A 23,331-nucleotide genomic window follows, 5' to 3' on the forward strand; every position below is an offset into this window, starting at 1 on the left:
CAAGAGTGAATACCAACATTTTAGGAATCAGTGAACTAAAATGGACTGGAATGGGTAAATTTAACTCAGATGACCATTATATCTACTACTACTGTGGGCAAGAATCCCTTAGAAGAAATGGAGTAGCCATTATAGTAAACAAAAGAGTCCTAAATGCAGTACTTGGATGCAATCTCAAAAATGACAGAATGATTTCTATTCATTTCCAAGGCAAACCATTCAATATCAAAGTCTATGCCCCAACCAGTAATGCTGAAGAAGCTGAAGTTGAACGGTTCTGTGAAGACTACAAGCCCTTCTAGAACTAACACCCGAAAAAGATGTCCTTTTCATTATAGGGGACTGGAATGCAAAAGTAGGAAGTCAAGAAACATCTGGGGTAACAGACAAATTTGGCCTTGGAGTACAGAATGAAACAGGGCAAAGACTAATAGTTTTGCCAAGAGAATGCACTGGCCATAACAAACACCCTCTTCCAACAACACAAGAGAAGACTATACACATGGAGATCATCAGATGGTCAACACCAAAATCAGATTGATTATATTCATTGCAGCCAAAGATGGAGAAGCTCTATACAGTCAGCAAAAACAAGACAGGGAGCTGACTGTGCCTCATATCATGAACTCCTTATTGCCAAATTCAGACTTAACTTGAAGAAAGTAGAGAAAAACCTCTAGACCATTCACGTATGACCTAAATCAAATCCATTACGATAGAAGTGAGAAATAGATTTAAGGGACTAGATCTTATGGACAGAGTGCCTGAAGAACTATGAATAGAGGTTTGTGACATTGTACAGGAGACAAGGATCAAGACCATCCTAAAGAAAAACAAATGCAAAAAAGCAAAAGGGCTGTCTGAGAAGGCCTTACAAATAGCTGTGAAAAACGAAAAACAAAGGAGAAAAGACCAACTCTGCATTTGAATGCAGAGTTCCGCAGAATAGCAAGCAGAGATAACAAAGCCTTCCTCAGTGGTCACTGCAAAGAAACAGAGGGAAACAATAGAATGGGAAAGACTAGAGATCTCTTCAAAAAAAATTAGAGATACCAAGGGAACATTTCATGCAAAGATGGGCACAATAAAGGACAGAAATGGAATGGATCTAACAGAAGCAGAAGATATTAAGAAGAGGTGGCAAGAATATGCAGAAGAACTAAACAGAAAAGATCTTCATAACCCAGATAATCACTATGGCATGATCACTCACTTAGAGACACACATCCTGGAATGTGAAGTCAAGTGGGCCTTAGGAAGCATCAGTACAAACAAAGCTAGTGGAGGTGATGGAATTCCAGTTGAGCTATTTCAAGTCCTAAAAGATGATGCTGTGAAAGTGCTGCACTCAATATGCCAGCAAATTTGGAACACTCAGCAGTGGCCACAGGACTGGAAAAGGTCAGTTTTCATTCCAATCCCAAAGAAAGGCAATGCCAAAGAATGTTCAAACTACTGCACAATTGCACTCATATCACATGCTAGTAAAGTAATGCTCAAAATTCTCCAAGCCAGGCTTCAACAATACGTGAACTGTGAACTTCCAGATGTTCAAGCTGGATTTAGAAAAGGCAGAGGAACCAAGATCAAATTGCCAACACCCGTTGGATCATCAAAAAAGCAAGAGAATTCCAGAAAAATATCTACTTCTGCTTTATTGACTATGGCAAAGCCTTTGACTTTGTGAATCACAATGAACTGTGGAAAATTCTTCAAGAGACTGGAATACCAGACCACCTGACCTGCCTCATGAGAAACCTGTATGCAGGTCAGGAAGCAACAGTCATAACCAGTCATGGAAAAACAGACTGGTTCAAAATTTGGAAAGGAGTATGTCAAGGCTGTATATTGTCACCCTGCTTATTAACTTATATGCAGAGTACATAATGAGAAATGCTGGGCTGGATGAGGCACAAGCTGGAATCAAGATTGCTGGGAGAAATATCAATAACCTCAGATATGCAGATGACACCACCCTTATGGCAGAAAGTGAAGAGGAACTAAAGAGCCTCTTGATGAAAGTGAAAGAGGAGAGTGAAAAAGTTGGCTTAAAGCTCAACATTCAGAAAACTAAGATCATGGCATCTGGTCCTATCACTTCATGTCAAATAGATGGGGAAACAGTAGAAACAGTGTCAGACTATTTTTCTGGGCTCCAAAATCACTGCAGACGGTGATTGTGGCCATGAAATTAAAAGATGCTTACTCCTTGGAACAAAAGTTATGACCAACCTAGACAGCATATTCAAAACAGAGACATTACTTTGCCAACAAAGGTCCATCTAGTCAAGGCTATGGTTTTTCCTGTGGTCATGTATGGATGTGAGAGTTGGACTGTGAAGAAAGCTGAGTGCCAAAGAATTGATGCTTTTGAAGTGTGGTGTTGGAGAAGACTCTTGAGAGTCCCTTGGACTGCAAGGAGATCCAACCAGTCCATTCTGAAGGAGATCAGCCCTGGGATTTCTTTGGAAGGAATGATGCTAAAGCTGAAACTCCAGTACTTTGGCCACCTCATGTGAAGAGTTGACTCATTGGAAAAGATTCTGATGGTGGGAGGGATTGGGGGCAGGAGGAGAAGGGGACGGCAGAGGATGAGATGGCTGGATGGCATCACTGACTCAATGCACATGAGTCTGAGTGAACTCCGGGAGTTGGTGATGGACAGGGAGGCCTGGTGTACTGCAATTCATGGGGTCGCAAAGAGTCAGACACAGCTGTGTGACTGAACTGAACTGAACTGAACTTGTATGAGTAATATTAGTTCTATTCCAAAAGTTTATATTTGTAAATCTCTACCCAGGGAATCCATCTATTTTCTTTATTTTTTCCTTCCTTCCTTTTCTTTTTTTCTCTCTTGCTCTAAAATATTTTTTCACCTGGACTCTTTACAAAGAGCATTAATTACTTATGACCTAGCAGACATATTCAGGATCTTCCCTGGTGGCTCAGATGGTAAAGTGTCTGCCTACAATGTGGGAGCCCTGGGTTCAATCCCTGGGTCAGGAAGATCTCCTGGAGAAGGAAATGGCAACCCACTCCAGTATTCTTACATGGAAAATCCCATGGATGGAGGAACCTGGTTAGGCTACAGTCCATGGAGTTTCAAAGAGTCGGACACAACTGAGTGACTTCACTCAGACTTATTCAAACAGGATAAGGAGCAAGACATTTTCTGCTATTATTCTGTGATGAAGGTTGTTTACAAGAAAATCAGAAATATAATAAGAGCACATTGGGAAGGAATTAAAGAGAGTCCTCACCGAATAAAGAGCTCTCAGCCTAGTATGAAGTGATATGCAAAATGGAACAGAATGGGTCCCACATCTGAGCTAACTGAAAAGGGTTCTAAGAGAATCCTGAGTTTCTAAATGGATGAAAATGAATATCTCTCTTCCTATCAAAAGATTGCTGAACTACAAAAACTTAAACCTGCTCTAAACTGAAAGTGGATTTGGGGACCTGGGGCCTCTATAGGTAAAAGGATGTGTCTGTTTAAAGCTCAGACAAGTCTGATGTCAAGAAGTTGTAAAGACAAACAAGAGAGCAGGGGTAAGAAGAGAGGGATGTAGACTGTTTATCTCCATTTCATTAATATTTGTTTCTGAAGTTTTGTCTTATTCTTTCATTTGGAGTATATTCCTCTGTCTCCTCATTTTGCCTGACTTTCTCTATTTGTTTCTACATATGTGAAGTGAAGTGAAGTTGTTCAGTCGTGTCCGACTCTTTGTGACCCTGTGGACTGTAGCCCACCAGGCTCCTCTGTCCATGGGATTCTCCAGGCAAGAATACTGGAGTGGGTTGCCATTTCCTTTTCCAGGGGATCTTCCCAACCCAGGGATCGAAACCCAGGTCTCCCGCATTGCAGGCAAACGCTTTAACCTCTGAGCCACCAGGGAAGCCCTACATATAGTAAGTAAGTAATTAAGTCTACATATAGTAAGTCCCCTAAATACTAATGAGTTCTGTTCCAAGAGCACGTTTGTAAGTCCAGCAAGTCACCCTAGGTATCCAACAAACCCAATCAGCTATATAGTACTCCCCCAGGGTTGGTAGCTGGCCAAATCCTACTTCTCTAAATTTTTCAGCTCTGGGGGCCCAGAAATGCAAGCCCCCTCTGGCCACCAGGTACATGAATATCTATGTGTATGTAGCCAGGGGGTCTTGCATTTACCTTCTGCACTTTCTGGATCTAGTGGTGCAAGAGCCATGGTGGAGGAATGAGCCTGTGTGCCAGGTCTGGCGGGGTGGGGCCCCAGAGGAACACTGGGGTGGGGAATAGATTGAGGGTGCAAAAATGGTGCTTGTCTCCACCAGGTTAGTAAGGCAGAAGGGGAAGAGAATAAGAAAAAGTGGTGCCCATCATTGTCTCTGTCCCTGGAGAGATCCCCAGTAAACTGCCCCTTGGTATACATTCTAAGAGAATGTGTTAGTTGTTCAGTCATGTCCAACTCTTTGCAACCCTAATGGACTGTAGCCTGTCAAGCTCTTCTGTCCATGGAATTCTCCAGGGGAGAGTGGATCTTCCCAACCAAACTAATAAACAATCTCTCTCACACCTGGCTGAGGTGCTGCTCAAGCTAGTGTGTCTGCACTGGGACTCGGAGCAAATAAGTACGTGTGTGACCCCTCCAGAGCAGAGTCTTGGTTTCCTATAGCCCTCCAGCTCTCCCAGATGGTCTTCAAAGCCAATCATTTCAGGGGCTTGCCTTTCAAGCCCACATCCCATAGGCAGTAACACCTAACATGTGGCTCAAAGCCCTTGCTCCTCGAGGGGTTATGTGTTTGTGATATTTTTTCCACTTTTGGTTTCTGCGTCAGGGGTAGGAGTCAGGGCAAAACCATGTCTCTGCCCCTCTTATCCATCATGGTGTAGCTTTTTATTTCCTTTTGTCTCTCTTGTTGTGTAAGAGCTGTTCTGCTAGGCTTCAGGGTTTTTCAGAGAAAATTGTTCTATATGTTGTTATTGTTTGATGAGTCTGTGGGAGGAGGTGAACTCAGGAGGTCAGCTCCTATCAGTTGAGTTGAGTTTAGTTCAGTCGCTCAGTCATGTCTGACTCTTTGCAATCCCATAGACTGCAGCACACCAGGCCTCCCTGTCCATCACCAACTCCCAGAGTTTACTCAAACTCATGTCAATTGAGTCGGTGATGACATCCAATTATCTCATCCTCTGTCGTCCCCTTCTTCTCCCACCTTCAATCTTTCCCAGCATCAGGATCTTTTCAAATGAGTCAGCTCTTTGCATCACATGGCCAAAGTATTGGAGTTTCAGCTTCAACATCAGTCCTTGCAAAGAACACCCAGGACTGATCTCCTTTAGAATGGACTGGTTGGATCTCCTTGCAGTCCAAGGGACTCTCATCAGTCTTCTCCAACACCACAGTTCAAAAGCATCAATTCTTTGGCACTCAGCTTTCTTTTATAGTCCAACTCTCACATCCATACATGACCACTGGAAAAACCATAGCCTTGACTAGACGGACCTTTGTTGGCAAAGTAATGTCTCTGCTTTTCAATATTCTATCTACGTTGGTCATAACTTTCCTTCCAAGGAGTAAGCATCTTTTAATTTCATGGCTGCAGTCCCATCTGCAGTGATTTTGGAGCCCCGCCAAAATAAAGTCTGTCACTGTTTCCACTGTTTCCCCATCTATTTCCCATGAAGTGATGGGACCAGATGCCATGATCTTCATTTTTTGAATGTTGAGCTTTAAGCCAACTTTTTCACTCTCCTCTTTCACTTTCATCAAGAGGCTTTTTAGTTCTTCTTCACTTTCTGCCATAAGGGTGGTGTCATCTGCATATCTGAGGTTATTGGTATTTCTCCTGGCAATCTTGATTCCAGCTTGTGTTTCTTCTGGCCCGGCATTTCTCATGATGTACTCTGCATATAAGTTAAATAAGCAGGGTGACAATATACAGCCTTGATGTACTCCTTTTCCTATTTGGAACCAGTCTGTTGTTCCATGTCCAGTTCTGACTGTTGCTTCCTGACCTGCATACAGATTTCTCAAGAGGCAGGTCAGGTGGTCTGAGCTCCTATACCCTCATCTTAAACTGTATACCAACAAACTTTTAATTTTACAGTACTTTTCAATTTCCAGAAAAGTTCCAAAGAGAATTGAGATTTCTATACTCCACATCCAGTTTCCCCTAATAATATGATACATTTGTCACTATTAATGAATCAATTCTGATATATTATATGCTTATGTACTAAGTTACTTCAGTCATGTCCAACTCTTTACAACCCTATTGACTATAGCCTGCCAGGCTTCTCTGTCCATGGGATTCTCCAGGCAAGAATACTAGAGTGGGTTGCCATGCCCTTCTCTAGCAGATCTTCCCAACCCAAGTTTAAACTCGTATCTCTATGTCTTCTGCATTGACAGGCAAGGTTTTTACCACTAGCGCCACCTGGGAAGCCCTCTGATATGTTATTATTAACTAAAGTCCATATTTTCTTCACCTTTATTTAGTTTTAGTAATGTCTCTTTTCTGTTTTAGGATCCCATCCAGAATTCCATATTATATTTAGTTGTCACGTCTCCTTAGATTTTCCTGGGCTGTGACATCTAGAATTTCCTTTGAGTTTGATGACTTTAACATTTTGGAGGAGAATCAATCAGGTATTTTGTAGAGCTAGTCAGGTATTTTGAAATTTGTCTGATATTTTCTAGTGATTACATTGTGGCTTAAGGGAAAACACCCACAGAGGTAAAGGATACCAGCACATTCTGCCAAGGAAATATACTGTCAGCATGATTTATGACTGCTGATGTTGACCTTGATCATTCTGCTGAGATAGTGTTTGTCAAGTTTCTTCACTGTAACACTATTCTCTGTCTTCTTTTATGTACTCCATTCCTTCTGAAGAAAGTCTCTATGTGAGGACACTCTAAAGGAGTGGGAAGTTATGCTCCACCTCATTCAGGGCAATGCTTATGCAAATTATTTGGAATTCTTCTCCATAGGATTTATTATTTTAGATCAAATGATAGCTGTGACTCTGGAGCATAATCTCTGAGACCTCATATCGACGATATAGAGTGATTGTGATGCTTCAGTTAGGGCCATATTCTCCTACCTAGCAGAAAAATGATATATTTCATTTTCTTCTGTTTCTTTTCTAGGAGCTCCAATGCTCATTTATATGGGGAAGTAGAGAGATGGGCTCTTCTGGACATGACTACAAACGAGGTAACATGATTCTATTCTCCTATCATCATAAACCAACACACAAAGAGTAGTATACTTTTTTATTTTGTTAATCTGAGGCTGTCTCAAAATCATCCCTCTTAATTCATCTAGAGACTGCTAACCAAGGTAAATTAGGTTTAACTTATATGCAGAGTACATCATGAGAAATGCTGGGCTGGAAGAAGCACAAGCTGGAATCAAGATTGCCGAGAGAAATATCAATAACCTCAGATATGCAGATGACACCACCCTTAAGGCAGAAAGTGAAGAGGAACTAAAAAGCCTGTTGGTGAAAGTGAAAGAGGAGAATGAAAAAGTTGGCTTAAAGCTCAACATTCAGAAAACTAAGATCATGACATCTGGTCCCATCACTTCATGGCAAATACATGAGGAAACAGGGGAAACAATGTCAGACTTTATTTTTGGGGCTCCAAAATCACTGCAGATGGTGACTGCAGCCATGAAATTAAAAGACGCTTACTCCTTGGAAGGAAAGTTATGACCAACCTAGATAGCATATTCAAAAGCAGAGACATTACTTTGCCAACAAAGGTCCATCTAGTCAAGGCCATGGTTTTTCCAATGGTCATGTATGGATGTGAGAGTTGGACTGTGAAGAAAGCTGAGTGCCGAAGAATTGATGCTTTTGAACTGTGGTGTTGGAGAAGACTGATGAGAGTCCCTTGGACTGCAAGGAGATCCAACCAGTCCATTCTGAAGGAGATCAGCCCTGGGATTTCTTTGGAAGGAATGATGCTAAAGCTGAAACTCCAGTACTTTGGCCACTTCATGCGAAGAGTTGACTCATTGGAAAAGACTCTGATGCTGGGAGGGATTCGGGGTAGGAAGAGAAGGGGACGACAGAGGATGAGATGGCTGGATGGCATCACTGACTCGATGGAGGTGAGTCTGAGTGAACTCCGGGAGTTGGTGATGGACAGGGAGGCCTGGCATGCTGTGATTCATGGGGTCGCCAAGTGTTGGACATGACTGAGTGACTGAACTGAACTGAACTGGATCTAAATCTCATGAGCTGTAACACAAATTATTTTTCCCATTGTTTATTCTTTCATGATAATGTCTAGTTTTTTTAATATAATTAGGTATATTAGTCAAGGTTCTCTGTAGAAACAGAACTAACACAAATGTATTTATATCAAATATTATATATATTATACATATTATTCATATATAGAAAATTGGATCCCATGATTATTGAGTCAGGCAGAGCCCAGGAGCTGTATGGTGAGTTGGTAAGCTGGAGACCCAGGAAAGCCAATAGTGTAGTTCAAGTTCAAAGCCCAACAAGCTTGACACTCAAGAAGAGACAGTTTCAGTCTGAGTTTGAAAAAGGGGAAAAACAAAACAATGTCAGTATTCAAAGACAGTCAAGTAGGGAAATTCTTTCTTAAGGGTTAGAATCAGCCTGTTCTATTCAAACCTTCAACTGATTAGATGAGGTCCATCCACACTAGGAGTCTATCACTTTAAATGTTAACCTCATCTAAAACCACTCACGGAAACAACCTGGATAATATTTGACTGACTATCTGGACAAGTTGACACATAAAATTTATAATTGCATTCAGTTCAGTTCAGTCACTCCATCGTGTCCAACTCTTTGCGACCCCATGAATTGCAGCACACCATGCCTCCCTGTCCATCACCAACTCCCAGAGTTCACCCAAACTCACATCCATCGAGTTGGTGATGCCATCCAGCCATCTCATTCTGTGTCGTCCCCTTCTCCTCCTGCCCCCAATCCCTCCCAGCATCAGAGTCTTTTCCAATGAGTCAACTCTTCGCATGAGGTGGCCAAAGTATTGGAGTTTCAGCTTTAGCATCATTCCTTCCAAAGAACACCCAGGACTGATCTCCTTTAGGATGGACTGGTTGGATCTCCTTGCAGTCTCAAGAGTCTTCTCCAACACCACAATTCAAAAGCAGCAATTCTTCGGCACTCAGCTTTCTTCACAGTCCAACTCTCACATCCATACATGACCACTGGAAAAACCATAGCCTTGACTAGACAGACCTTTGTTGGCAAAGTAAAGTCTCTGCTTTTGAATATGCTATCTATGTTGGTCATAACTTTCCTTCCAAGGAGTAAGCGTCTTTTAATTTCATGGTTGCAGTCACCATCTGCAGTGATTTTGGAGCCCTAAAAAATAAGGTCTGACACTGTTTCCACTGTTTCCCATGTATTTGGCATGAAATGATGGGACCGGATGCCATGATCTTCATTTTCTGAATGTTGAGCTTTAAGCCAACTTTTTCACTCTCCTCTTTCACTTTCACCAACAGGCTTTTTAGTTCCTCTTCACTTTCTGCTATAAGGGTGGTATCATCTGCATATCTGAGGTTATTGATATTTCTCCCAGCAATCTTGATTCCAGCTTGTGCTTCTTCCAGCCCAGCGTTTCTCATGATGTACTCTGCATATAAGTTAAATGAGAAAAATATTCTGCACCCTTATAGATTTCAACTTCTAAGACATTTGAGTGATTTTCTTCATTGTAAAGGACTACAGTAATAGGTAGTAGGACACCTAAAAAAGAGAACGATGTATTAGTATTTTTATCCTAAATTTAGTACTATGAAAATCTACCCCCTAAAACAAAGCCAACAAATAAAAGACAAAACAAAACAAAGAAAACTAAAGGACAGAAAAGAAATCAATGACAAGAAACAAAGAAACTCAAAATGCCTCTTATAAATGAAAGAATTTCCCATGTTTTATTTATTAGTCTGTTCAATAAAGTCATGCCAATCATTCTTCTTGGTGCTTGGGAGACAGCAGTAAACACCGCAGAGAAAAGATTCCACACAGAGAGTACATTCTCATAGGAAGAGAATAATGATAAATAATGAAAATACACTTACTAACAGTTGACAAGTGTAGTGGGAAGATGAGAAAACAGAGCAGGAGAAGGATCACAGACATTGATAGTTGAAGAGATACAAGATCAACTTGAAAAGCACCACCAACTCAATGGATATGAATTTGAGCAACCTTCAGGAGGTGGTGGAGGACAGAGGAGCCTGGTGTGCTATAGTCCATGGGGTCACAAAGAGGCAGACACAACTTAGTGAATCAACAACAACAGCAACCACTTTAAATAGAAAGAGAACATGAGCCTCACTGAGAAGGCAGTCATTTGGACAAAGTCTCAAAGACAGTGACTGAAGTAGCCATGTGCATATTTTAGAAAGGCCGCCCAGGCAGAGAGCACACTCAGAGCAAAGGATAGGGCATGACACATAATTTGGTGAAAGAGGTCAGAGTGGCTGGACTTGGATGACTAACAGAGAGAGTGGTAGGAGACGAAGCTAGTGTAGTGGGGGTGATGAGGGTGGTAGGTGTGTAGAAAGGGAATACATGTGGCATTGGAGGCCACTAGAAGGGCTGTGCCTTCTCTCAAACATCTTTGACACTCAGAAGTGTGTGTTTATTTAAGAGTCTGACACTTTGCTTGTGGTGGTCTTTGAGTATAACCCATAAAGATATTATCACTGCGTTTGACTTGAGTTAAACTTCAAAATATATTCTATGGGTTGATTTATCATACATAAACTAATATATGAAAAGTCATCAGCAATTGGAATATAAAGAAAGAAAGAGGAATTATAGAATTCTAGAATTTGTAGTGGAGAAGGCAATGGCAACCCACTCTAGTATTCTTGCCTGGAGAATCCCATGGACTGAGGAGCCTGTTGGGCTGCTGTCTATGGAGTCGCACAGAGTCAGACACGACTGATGCAACTTAGCAGCAGCAGCAGCAGAATTTATAGTGAAGTTACACAGAGTCATAATGTTGCTCACTTCCATCTATGTGTACAAAACTGCTTCCTGTGACTTGCATTTTTGTAAAGTTAGCTGCTGAAATTTAATTTGAGTTTTAGTGATTCATTTCCATTGCTTTAAATAAATAGCTTTTATCTTTAATATTTAGGAGTTCATTTTTTGTGTGTGAGGAATCAACTAGGTGTTGAGGGGAAAAAAACTATTACAATCTAATTTGAAAGTCAAACTGTAAATCAAAAGTAACTACCATATACCCATGTAATTTCCAGATAATAATTACATTGTCATAAGATATTTTTTAATATATGAAGCATTTTACATTCTCAACTTCATAACAACTCTGCTTAGCAAATATTATTTTACTATCTTATGGTTGAAAAAATAGAGATTAAACAATGTAAAGAAAAAAGCATGCCATGCACTCTGTCTCTATTTTTAATTTAAATCTTGAGATTTTTCTTCATTTACAGCAAGTATTAATTTTTTCTCTCACTATACAGGAGTGTTATAGTTTACTGTAAAATATTGGAATATATTTCAAAGAAAAAAATGGGAAAAAGTGTGTGTGTTGCCTACTGTGTGTAAAATTTTCCTACAAACTTTATACTCATTTTTCCTTAAAGTGATACTATAAAAATAAATATTAGAGGGAGTGGCCAAGATGGCAGTGTAGAAAGAACCTGACCTTACCTCTTCCTATAAGGACACACCAAAACTACAACTGCTTTTAGAGCTACAATATAGGGCTTCCCAGGTGGCCCTAGTAATAAAGAACCCACCTGCCAATACAGGAGAAGTAAGAGATGCAGGTTTGATCCCTGGGTTAGGAAGATCCCCTGGAGAAGGAAATGACAACCCACTCCAGTATTCTTGCCTGAAGAATCCCAAAGACAGAGGAGCCTGGTGGGCTATAGTCCATGGGGTCACAAAGAGCTGGGGAGTGACTAACAGTTTCACTTTCATAGAGCAACTATTAATAAGAAAGACATGAAGATTAGCAATAAAGATCTTCTAGAGCTAAATAGATATAAAAGAAACTGCAGCAACATGGCTAGGAGTGTGAAATGTGGTAGAGTCAAGACCCATATCACCAGGTGGGCAACCTACAAATGGAATAATTACAATTACAGAGGTTCTCCTCAAAGAAAAATAGAGCCAAGTACCACATCAGACTCTCCAACTCATGACCTTAAACCTGGAAGATGAATCCCCAGACATTTAGCTTTGAAAGCAAGTGGAACTTACCTTTGGGAGAGCTAGAGAGCTGTGGGAAACAGAGACTCAACTCTTAAAGGGCACACACAAAATCTCACGTACTCTGAGATGCAGGGCAGAAGCAGTCGTTTGAAAGAAACCTAAGTCCGACTTACCTGCTAATCTTGGAGAGCTTCCTTGAGGGCAGGGAGCAACTGGAGCTCACCTAGGTGACAAAGACACTGATAAGAGCCATACGGGGAAGCTCGTTCTATCATAAAGACAGGGCTAAAGGCAAGGGTCAGTTTAATCCTTCCTCTAGCTTATCAGTGCTGAGACCTGGTCTCATCCACTAGTTTATAGGCACCAGTGCTAGGATACTTTACACCAAATACCTGGTTAGGCAAGAATACAGCCCACCCATCAGGTGGCTGGTTGCAGTAAGACTCCCCCGCCCCACCCCAAAAATGCATCTGACCTGGAACCAGGGCCCAACCACCAGAGGACTTATTATATAAGCACTTAAAAAATATTCTTGAGTTCACTTCTTGGCAAATACATAAAGCATTAAATATTTACTATTTGGTCCTTCACAGAAAATGTTTTTAAATTGGTGAGCTACTAAATTGCATCCTCATTTAAAACTGTGGACTCTTAAAAAGCTCATGCATCATCGTAAACATGACACCAAAGGCCTACTGAGTTTCCAGGTGGCCTAATTTTAAGTCAGAGCATAAGTGCCATAAACTTTTATTAGATTGCAAAAGACAAAAGATAATAAGATTTGAGGTCATACATTTTTACAGTATTTTTTCTATACTTGATTATACCACTGAAAAAATTCAGTTTGGACAACAAAATTTTAAACAGCTCCAAGTAGGTAAACTTTCCTATTGACTAACTAGGAATCCCTGGCAGAGGATATTATGGTGGAGGCTGTTTAGCTATCCAGAACTGGCACTAAAGGCACCTGCTTTTCATGAATAATTTTGTTGAAATGAATTCTCTTATAGTAAATAGTGCTCAAACATGATGCCTCTTGTTTAATAGACATGACTACAGCAGGTTGTCGTATTATGGCCAGGTGTACTTGGAAAGAAACCATAACAACAAAATGTTCCCAAGCTCCTAATGTGTGCCTGAAATTATTAAACAAAGAGTAATTAATTTGCCAGTAGTGCCACCATTTTATTCTAAATTGGCAAATTAACACACAAAGGCTCAAAAACCAAGAGTTGAGAGAAAAGAGTCACATTAAAACATCTAGGCATCCCAGATGAGTAGCTGTTTACACATATTAAAGTTATTTTCAAGTGAATACAATGAAATTTATGCAATTTTAAGTGGAAAAACAAAATGATGAAGGAATTGTTGATGAATAGCAATTGTCAATGAAAAATTATTATAAATGGAGACTTTTCTAATAGCTGGGATCCCTTGATAGCACTGGAATAGCATTCAGGTACATCTTGTTTTATTACACTTTTATTTATTGCAATTTGCCTTTAAAAACATATTTCCTATATATATTTTTTGTACAATTTGAAGGCTTGTGGCTATCTTACTTTGAACAAGTCTAAGGGCATCATTTTGCCAACAGCATTTGCTCACTTTGCATCTCTGTGTCACTTTCTGGTAATTCATGCAACACTTCAAACTTTTTTATTATATTTGTAATGGTGATCTGTGATTAGTGATCTTACCGTGTTACTACTGAAATTCTTTTGACACTTTTTAGCAACAGTTTTAAATTAAGATATGTACAGTATTCTTTCAGAATAAGGCTATTAAAGGAGGAAACAGACAGAACAGGCTCCATCTTGAAAGCAGGACTCCATCTTGGGCTGGACTGTGGACTTTGAACTATATGCCCAGTACCTGTGGAAATGACATACCAACTGGAACACCAGGACTCCTGAAGGAAGAGCCCCAGGGCTCGTACCTAGACTCTCCATCACCCTAATTATCTGTGCAACCGAATAGAATCATACAGCCTATTATGTTTATTGGGGTATGACCACAGGCCTATTGATAATCATCCACTATTAACTGCCTAGACCTAAGGCATATGAATCACAGGTTAACTTTGATTGTATCTTTCTTTTCCTTTGTTCAGACTAGTTTCAGAGAATTTGGGGAGGTGGGTTTGGGCACATACACTTAGAGTATACAAGGTTTTCACAAAAAACTGATCGGGGTCCTTGGCTAAGAGGAGACTCTCCCTTGGGCCCACTGGTGTAATAAACTGCACTCCACTATCTGCCTTGTCCATCTGAGTGAGTTTCCCAGAACGTGTGGCTACGACATTTGGTGCATTGGCTGGGAAACTCCTCACTTTGAGGAGACAAGTCCCATTTGGGACTACTCCAAGGCCTTGCGGCTTGAATCTTCTAGAGAGGAAAAGGCGCCTCGTCCTTCTGGAAGGATTCTGCTTCTCAATGCTTGGACCTTTCATGTTAGCAGGTAGTGGACAGCAGCAGGGGAACTGAGCACCCAGGTGAGGAGTAACCCACCCTGCAGGGTGGAAGAGGGGGCTTGATCACCCCCCTGGGAGCAACTAGAAGGGGCATGGACCCACAGGAGCCTGGAATAGGCAGATGGCAGCAATCGCTTGGTACACAGGTTGACGAGCACGTTAGGGCTTAGGAAGGAAATTTGTGAAAGTCATTTAGGAGGTGGTGTCCATGCCATCTTGGGGAAAATTATTACCAAGCAATTGCCAGGGGATTTTTAGGAGAAGAAAGTTGGTTTTTGTGTGCTCGTATTCTGCCCTCCCCAAGGAGGTGTCCCATCTGCTGTGAAATTCTTGACCCCCTCGGAACTGTCAGGCTAGAAGGAGAGGGATACATAAGTGAGTGCAAATTGGCTTTTCAAGAGACGGTCTGGGATGTGGGATATTTAACCCATCTGTGTTTTCATTGGCACCAGATCAAGCCCACCAATGCAGAACAGACTTTAAGGGAGAAACAGTCTTGGACCACGTGGTGTTCTGGTTTTGCCGTGCTGACCGGCAGGTGAAGACACATGGATCCCTCTTCTCCCTCTGGGATCTGGCAGGATTTGGACAAGGATGACCTGCCGTTCTCCCATACTGGATGGTGACATGCCTGTTGCCCAGTGCTCCACCAGGACTGGAGGCCACCTTAATGCCCGATCCAGGGCCAGGTGAAATTCCTGAAGCAGTCGCTGCTCCTCTGCCAGCTCTCCTGGAGATTGTAGAGCTGCCATTTCGGCAGGCTCCAATCCCAGCGATGGAGACCTCTGGTCAATGCCCCCAGGATTACACCTCAGCCAGGTCCCTAGATTGTATCCACCTCTCCCAGTGAGTACTGATGGGAAGAGGGAAGAAAACACAGGATGCATGTGGGCACTACCATCTGCCCCCTGTAGCCTATTATTACCAGCCATTTTCCTCTAGGGATATATTAAAGTGGGAGAGACACCCTCCACTGTACTCAAGGGAGCCACAAGCCATGATTACGATAATGGAGACTATTTTCGAACCCACTGCCCTACATGGGATGACATAATCCAACTACTAGTCTCCCTTTTCAGCACTGAGGAAAGACACAGGATCCTGAGGCCAGAAAATGGTTAAGAGAAATGGCACCTGAGAGTACTGCAAACCCCGTAATTGTGGGCAGAACTAGCCATCCCCGATGAGAGGCCCAACTGGGACTGTAACAGAGGAAGGGAGGGGCTCCTGGAGAGATATCGGGCAGCTATTTTACAAGGCCTCAAGACGGGGGCCCGAAAACCTATGAATAGGGCAAAACCCTCCAAAGTGATTCAGAGAGAAACTGAATCACACTCTGAGTTCTACAAAAGACTGTGAGAGGCCTATAGACTTTGACTCATGAATTTTTATACACCCATGAATGCCCAGTACTTTTGTTAGGAAGAGACTTGCTGTCTAAACTGGGGGCACAAGTGACCTTTTCCCCCCCACGAAGACCCACTCTTCGAATGGGCTCAACCACTTATTTACCCTCCCTCTAGGTAACCTCTCAGGATGAATGGAGGTTGCACGATCTCCCGGAAGGGAAACCTGAAAGGCTAAACAGTTGAGAGAGAGAGAGAGAAATAGAGAGAAAGAGAGAGGGTCAACAATTCCCTGGGGTCTGGGCGGAGGACAACACCCCTGGGCTTGCAAACCAACAAGTCCCAGTGGTAATAGAACTCAAACTTGGTACAATTACATCAGCATTTGCCTTATCCTGCCAGACCTTGACTCTTTACATGACTGAAAAGGACAAAGTGGCTATAGGAGTGTTGTCCCAGACTGTGGGGACATGGGACAGGCTCGTGGCTTATCTCTTGAAATGGCTGGACAGTGTTGCCACTGAGTGACTGGGATGCTTCCGACTTAATTCAACAGGTATGTAAAGCTCTAAATATCAAGTGGAAATTACATATGGCATACAGGCCCCAGAGTTCTGGAATGGTGGAACGAACCAACTGGACACTTAAAAGAGACACTCTCCAAGTGGATCATAGAGACTGACTGCTCCTCAGTGGACTTGCTTCCGACACCTCTGCTCAAACTCAGAATGACTCCATGGTCCCAAGGCTATTCTCCATATGAAATTGTGTATGGGAAGCCCCCTCCCATAATAAAACAGGTGTCAACAAATTTGCCTCAGGTAAGGGGAGATGGGATTTCACAGCAGATGGAACTGGGTAAGGTAATAAATCAGGTAACTAAGTTTGTACAAGAAAGGGTGCCATTCCCCCTTGGGGAAGAGATTCGTGAGTTTATGCCTGGTGACCAAGTATGGGTCAAAGACTGGAAACATGATTTACTAGCCCCTTGGTGAAACGGCCCTTATACTGTTATTCTAACTACCCCTACTGCAGTTAACGTTGCAGGTATTGTCCCTTGGATCCATCATATGAGGGTGAAGAGAGCATACCATGGAGACCCAGAAAACGCTGAGTAGACTGCACAGAGGGATCCCACTGACCCTCGAGAAACTAAGATCATCCTTAAGAAAAAGAAGGAAAGACGATCCCAGACGAGCCCCTTCAGGATGAAGCTGCATAATCAACTCCTGCTGCCTGGCCTCATCAACACGCACATTCCCACGCGGACCTCCACAGCACCTCCAACTGTTGGGTACGTGGGGCTATGCCTCTGTCTGTGATGGATGGACTTCCCTGGTGGGTGTCACCGCTCCACCAAGGAGATTTTAAACCACTCTGCTCTTTTCTGGGATGACAAAAAGAGACTTTCCTTTCTCTTGTTAATCATAATCTCTCCCTGCTTTCTTGGTGTAAGCCAGACCTACAGTCAATAGACTCAGGTCATGGGGTTACATATTATGTAAACACCAGTTTCATAGAAGTAACAAAAGTGGTAATTTGAAATAGAACGGCTTTGGACATGTTCACAGCTGCTCAAGGAGGGGCCTGTACTATAATTAAAGTTGAATGCTGTGTATATATTTCTGATTTATCTGGCTATGTATCAGTTGCTTTAGATGACATGAAAAACCAGGTATAAGTAATGTCAAATGAAAACATTTCTTTCTGGACTTTGGTCCTACCTTGGATGAAGAGTGATTGGTAGAAAACTATATTTACCATAGTTATAGTTGCTTTGATAGTTCTGCTTTGTGGACCTTGCATTTTACAATGTATCATGAACTTTGTAACCCAAAGGTTGGTGGCGTTCTCCCAAATTTGCACTTGGAAAGCCAGCGTGCAATATATCCCTATGAATGATGCTCATACTATGAGTTAAGAGCAACAAGAGCAGGGGAATGAAGGAGGAAACAGACAGAACAGGCTCCATATTGAAAGGAGGACTCTATCTTGGGCTGGACTGTGGACTTTGAGTTATATGCCCAGTATCTATGGAAACAACATACCAACTGGAAAACCAGGCCCCCAGAAGGAAGAGCCGCAGGGCTTGTACCTAGACTCTCCATTGCCTAAAAAATACCCTAACTATCTGTGTAACCGAATAGAATCATACAGTCTATTGTGCTTATTGGGGTATGACCACAGGCTTATTGATAATTGTCCACTGTTAACCACCTAGACCTAAGGCAGATGAATCACAGGTTAACTTTGATTGTATCTTTCTTTTCCTTTACAAGACTAGTTTCAGAGAATTTGGGGAGATGGGTCTGGGCACATACACTTGGGGTGTATAAGGTTTTCACAAAAACTGGTCAGGGTCCTTGGCTAAGAGGAGACTCTGCCTTGGGCCCACCGGTGTAATAAACTGCATTCCACTATCTGCATTGTCCTTCTGAGTGAGTTTGTTTCCCGGAACATGTGGCTGCAACACTATTGCATGCTTAAGACTATAGTGTAGTGTAAACATACTGTTATATGTACTGAAAAAACAGGAAGTTAATTTTATTGTAATACTGGCTTTATTAGAGTAGTCTGGACCTGAGCAACAACATCTCCAAGGGATTAAAGGGAAAGCCAAAGTCGCTCAGTCGTGTCTGACTCTTTGTGACCCCATGGACTATACAGTCCATGGCATTCTCTAGGCCAGAATACTGGAGTGGGTAGCCTTTTCCTTCTCTAGGGGGTCTTCTCAACCCAGCGATCAAACCCAGGTCTCCCACATTGCAGGCAGATTCTTTACCAGCTGAGCCACAAGGATTCTTTACCAGCTGAGCCGAAAGGGAAGCCATCTCCAAGGTATGACCATAATTGAAATTCTGTTTGAGTTTGAAAGATATTCAGGTTAATCAGATAATATTTATTACTTTGGTCAACTCACTAAAAATGATATATTCTTAAGTCCTGTATTTGTCAAGCAAAAGTGGGCTATATTTTACTAAAGGGTGGTAAATACCATAAATAAAATGATCTCCCTGGCTTTCATCTGCATATCACTATCCAATTGACAAGTTGCTTTAGACACATTTTCTCATCTGAGTCACTCCACCTCCCAGGCAAGAAAGATATAATTTCTATTTTACAGATGAATTAACAGAGATTCTGTGACTTTCCCAACGCTTTACTGATTGTAAGAGAATCAGTTCAAAGATAGATCTCAAAAATGTAAGCTCTTGGTCTTTTTTTCTTTCTAAAAACAATTATTCTAATAACTACCTGATTTTTAAAAAGGAACATTGCAACTCCAACTGATTCAGACCAACTGATTCCTCTCATACCTCTTCCTGGCTCTCGCCTCATCTAAAACACTTTACAGAGAGCTGCTAACATTGTGAACACATTGCTGAATATGGTGATCTAGTATTTCTAAATTTCTCAAGAAATTTCTAAATTTCTCTGTTGTGGTTAGTTTTTTATATATGCCAGGATAAGATATAGCCATCCACATGTTACTCCTTGACTATGGAGTGAATACATAGTATGCTTAGGTTGATGCTGGGGTTGGGGTGAGGGTTTATTTCTTTCTACAACTAACATGCCTTACATCTAGTACATCTACCTCAATTGTTAATAATACCAAGTATAGGAAAGCAATTTGAAGTTAATAAAACCCTTCTAGGAAAAATGATCTCATCAAAATCATCTGTTGATTAAACTAAAACTGCAGTTTCTTGGGCAATATCCCAGAACAGTTGAATTAAAATCTTTCTATGTGGTATCCAGGAATATGGATTTTAAACCAATTTTCTAAGAAATCCTTATGGGAATTGAAGTTAATATTGGAAGAGGTAATCTGGCATGTGTATTGAGTATCCATGCCCATTTCCGTTGGCTATGACAAGAATGTAAGTCCCTGTTTACTCTTTACTCAGGATGTTTCTTTAGGGTTGTGTCTCTTCCAAGACAAAGAGGCTCACTATGGAGGTTGTGAGTCTCCAAATTTACAGTTTTGGGACTGCAAGCTTGCTGCAAGCATGACATCCAGCTGGGCCCACCTCCTCACCCTGTGGGGCTTGACTGCATGCTTGCTGTGCTGTAAATAATAAATCATTGTCTCTGATCTCTGAGTTTCAGATCATCTGCCAGCATTCAAGCAGCAATAACAAGCTTGTAAGTAGGGTGAAATGCTAGACCCTGGTAGAAAACCACAGTATCATTCAGATGTGGGTAACAAGACCAAACCTGGGTTCTGATAGAAAGATTTGCTGAAATCCAGAGTCAATTCCCAAATGTTTCATATCAGAAGCATGCATGAGCCAGTATGCAAAAGGCATTTATCTTTTTGCTCTAACCTCCTACTACAGACTCATTTTATGGTATTTAAGGAAAGAAGGTATCACTGAATTTAATTAGCTGTTCTCTATCCCTGTTAAGAACCAGAGAAAAGCCAAAAGGCTTTAAAAAAAAAAACACAGAGAAAAAGAAATAGAATAGAATATGAATAAAAACGGAAAAAAGATGGGTCAGTAGTATTTTTATAATGTTTTTGAAAGTAACCATTGAACAGTAGGAAGAAAATAGATCTTAGGTGGTCTCACTGCCCACAGTGATAAACTAGCATCAGCTCACCAAAGAACAGAACTTCTGCAACAGTCAACAGCATAGTGATCTCAAGGTGTTCAATTATTCAGGTAGAATGTAGCTATACAGAGTACCAGTAGCTATTATTCTTTTTTATTTTAATTTATTTTATTGAAGTATAGTTGATTTACAAGGTTGTATTGATTTCTGCTGTGCAGCAAAGTGATTCAGCTATACACATACATTCTTTTTCATATTCTTTTCCATTATGATTTATTGCAGGATATTAAGTATAGTTTCCTGTGCTATACTATAAGACTTTGTTGTTTATCCATTTTCTATGTAATAGTTTGCATTTTCTAATCACTCCCAGTGAAACTCACTCCCAGTGAAAATCTCTGTATGTTGTATCCAGGAATATTGACTTTAAACCAATCTTAAAATCCATATTGGATTTTAAATCCAATTTAAAGTCCATAAAATCCATACCTCCACCCCCACACCTTCCCTCTTAGCCGCCAAAAGTCTGTTCTCTGCGTCTGTGAGCCTTTTTCTTAGATAAGTTCATTTGCGCTATATTTTAGATTCCACACATAAGTGATATCATTTGGTATTTGTCTTTCTTTTTCTGACTTACTCACTGTGACAATCTCTAAGTCCATTCATGTTGCTACAAGTGACAGTATTCCTTCTTTTTTATGGCTGAGTGGTGTTCCATTGTATGCATGGACCACATCTTCTTAATCCTCGTCGGTCAACAGACATGTATATTGTTTCCCTATGTTGGCTATTGTGAATTGTGTGCTATGAACTTAGGGGTGAATGTATCTTTGAATTATAGTTTTATCTGGATTTATGTCCCAGAAGAGGGATTACAGGATTATATGGCACCTGTTTTATGAGGAAATTCCATACTGTTTTCCATAGTGGTCGCTCCAATCTATATTCCCAACAACAGTGTAAGCGGGTTCCCTTTTCTCCACACCCTCTCCATCCTTTGTAATTTTTAGACTTTTTAATGATAGCCATTCTGACAGGTGTGAGGTTGTACCTTACTGTAGTTTTGATCTGCATATCTCTAATCAGCAATATTGAGCATCATTTCATGTGTCTGTTATATATCAGTATGCCTTATTTTGAGAAATGTCCATTTTGGTCTTCTGTGGTAGCTGTAATTCTTGATATTCTGGGTTCTTGTTATTATGGGAAGAAGTAAGAGTAACGCTTCAGACCTGGCTTCTGGTGATAAAGGAGATATAGGAGAAGTAAGACACCAGTGCAAAATCAGGAGCAGAATATAAGGTAGCTTTGAGGAACATGGTATAGAGGGGAATAAGAAACAAAAAGAGGTTTCAGGAGGGAAAAATGTATAGGCACTCACACCCAGGCAGTACCAGGTTTTATCTGACAAGTCAGAAAGGAGCTCTGGGGTGGACCTGGACCACTGTATCCCAGTTCTGGATGGGTGACTTGATTCTTTGACTTACCTGATGACAGTATTGTGGTTAGTCACCATCCAACTGCCTGCCCCTATCTGAAGATGTAAGACGAGAGGTTATCAAAGCTGGAGAAGGCAAAGGAAAAGACACTAACCAGATTAAAAACCATAAAAGAATATTACTCTCTCAAATGTTTTCCATTCTTTCTGTCTTTATCTTTTGCCCTACCTCATTCTAAGGAGATTGGCTGGCCTTTTTGGAGGTTTGGGGTCTTCATTTAGAAGTTTTTCTGTAGGGTTTGTTCTATATTCTGATGAACTTTTGATGTATTTGTGGGGAGGCAGGTAATCTCCCTATCTTAATTCCTCTGCCATCTTGAAGACCTCTCTCTTAAATGTTTTCTATTTGTCTTTAGAACTCAATCAGTTCAGACATGTCTTCATTAGAGTGTGAAGAAAATTTTGTCTATCTGACCAAATGAGCTCTCTTTGCCACCTCAGTTTATACCCTATAACTTATCACTGAATCTAAGGGTGGAATTTTGGGTTTGACAGATTAGGTTCTTCTCCTTCTCCTCCTCCCCCTTCCTCTTTTCTTTTCTAGTAACATCCCATGTGGCTCAGTGGTAAAGAATCTATCTGCCTGCCAATGCAGGAGTCAGGTTTGTTAGTCACTCAGTCGTGTCTGACTCTTTGCAACCCCATGGACTGTAGCCTGCCAGGCTCCTCTGTCCATGGACTTCTCAAGGCAAGAATACTGGAGTGGGTTGCCATTCCCTTCTCCAAAGGATCTTCCTGACCCAGGGATTGAACCCAGGTCTCCTGCATTGCAAGCAGATGCTTTACCATCTGAGCTACTAGGGAAGCTCTCTAATGCAAGAGACTCAGGTTCAATCTCTGAGTAGAGAAAATACTTAGAGACAAGCAACAACAAACAACAAAGAGAGTGAAGGCCTCTGACACGTTTCATTACCATTCACATGCAAATATTCAAAGTTTGTTCTTTAAGAGTCTTTCACTTAGGAACAAAAAGCTGTATAGAATATTCTGCTTTCCTTCCTTAAATGTTTTTATTTGCTAAAAAATAAATCCAATAAGAGCAAGTTCGGATAGCATCTTTTATTCACAGTGTTATGTAAAGATAGATGGCAAACTTTGCTTTTGAACTGACTGTTTTCCTCAATATTATGCACCTTAAAGAAGAAAGCATTGCTCCTTCAGTTTTATTTTTAAGTGGCAGTTCTTCACATTCAGCTACTGTATTTCACCTCATTAAAGACCTGATTAGAAGAAAATGTGGAGACCTGCTGTA

Source organism: Bos javanicus, chromosome 23 (genome assembly GCF_032452875.1).
Source record: "Bos javanicus breed banteng chromosome 23, ARS-OSU_banteng_1.0, whole genome shotgun sequence".
Taxonomy (NCBI): domain Eukaryota; kingdom Metazoa; phylum Chordata; class Mammalia; order Artiodactyla; family Bovidae; genus Bos; species Bos javanicus.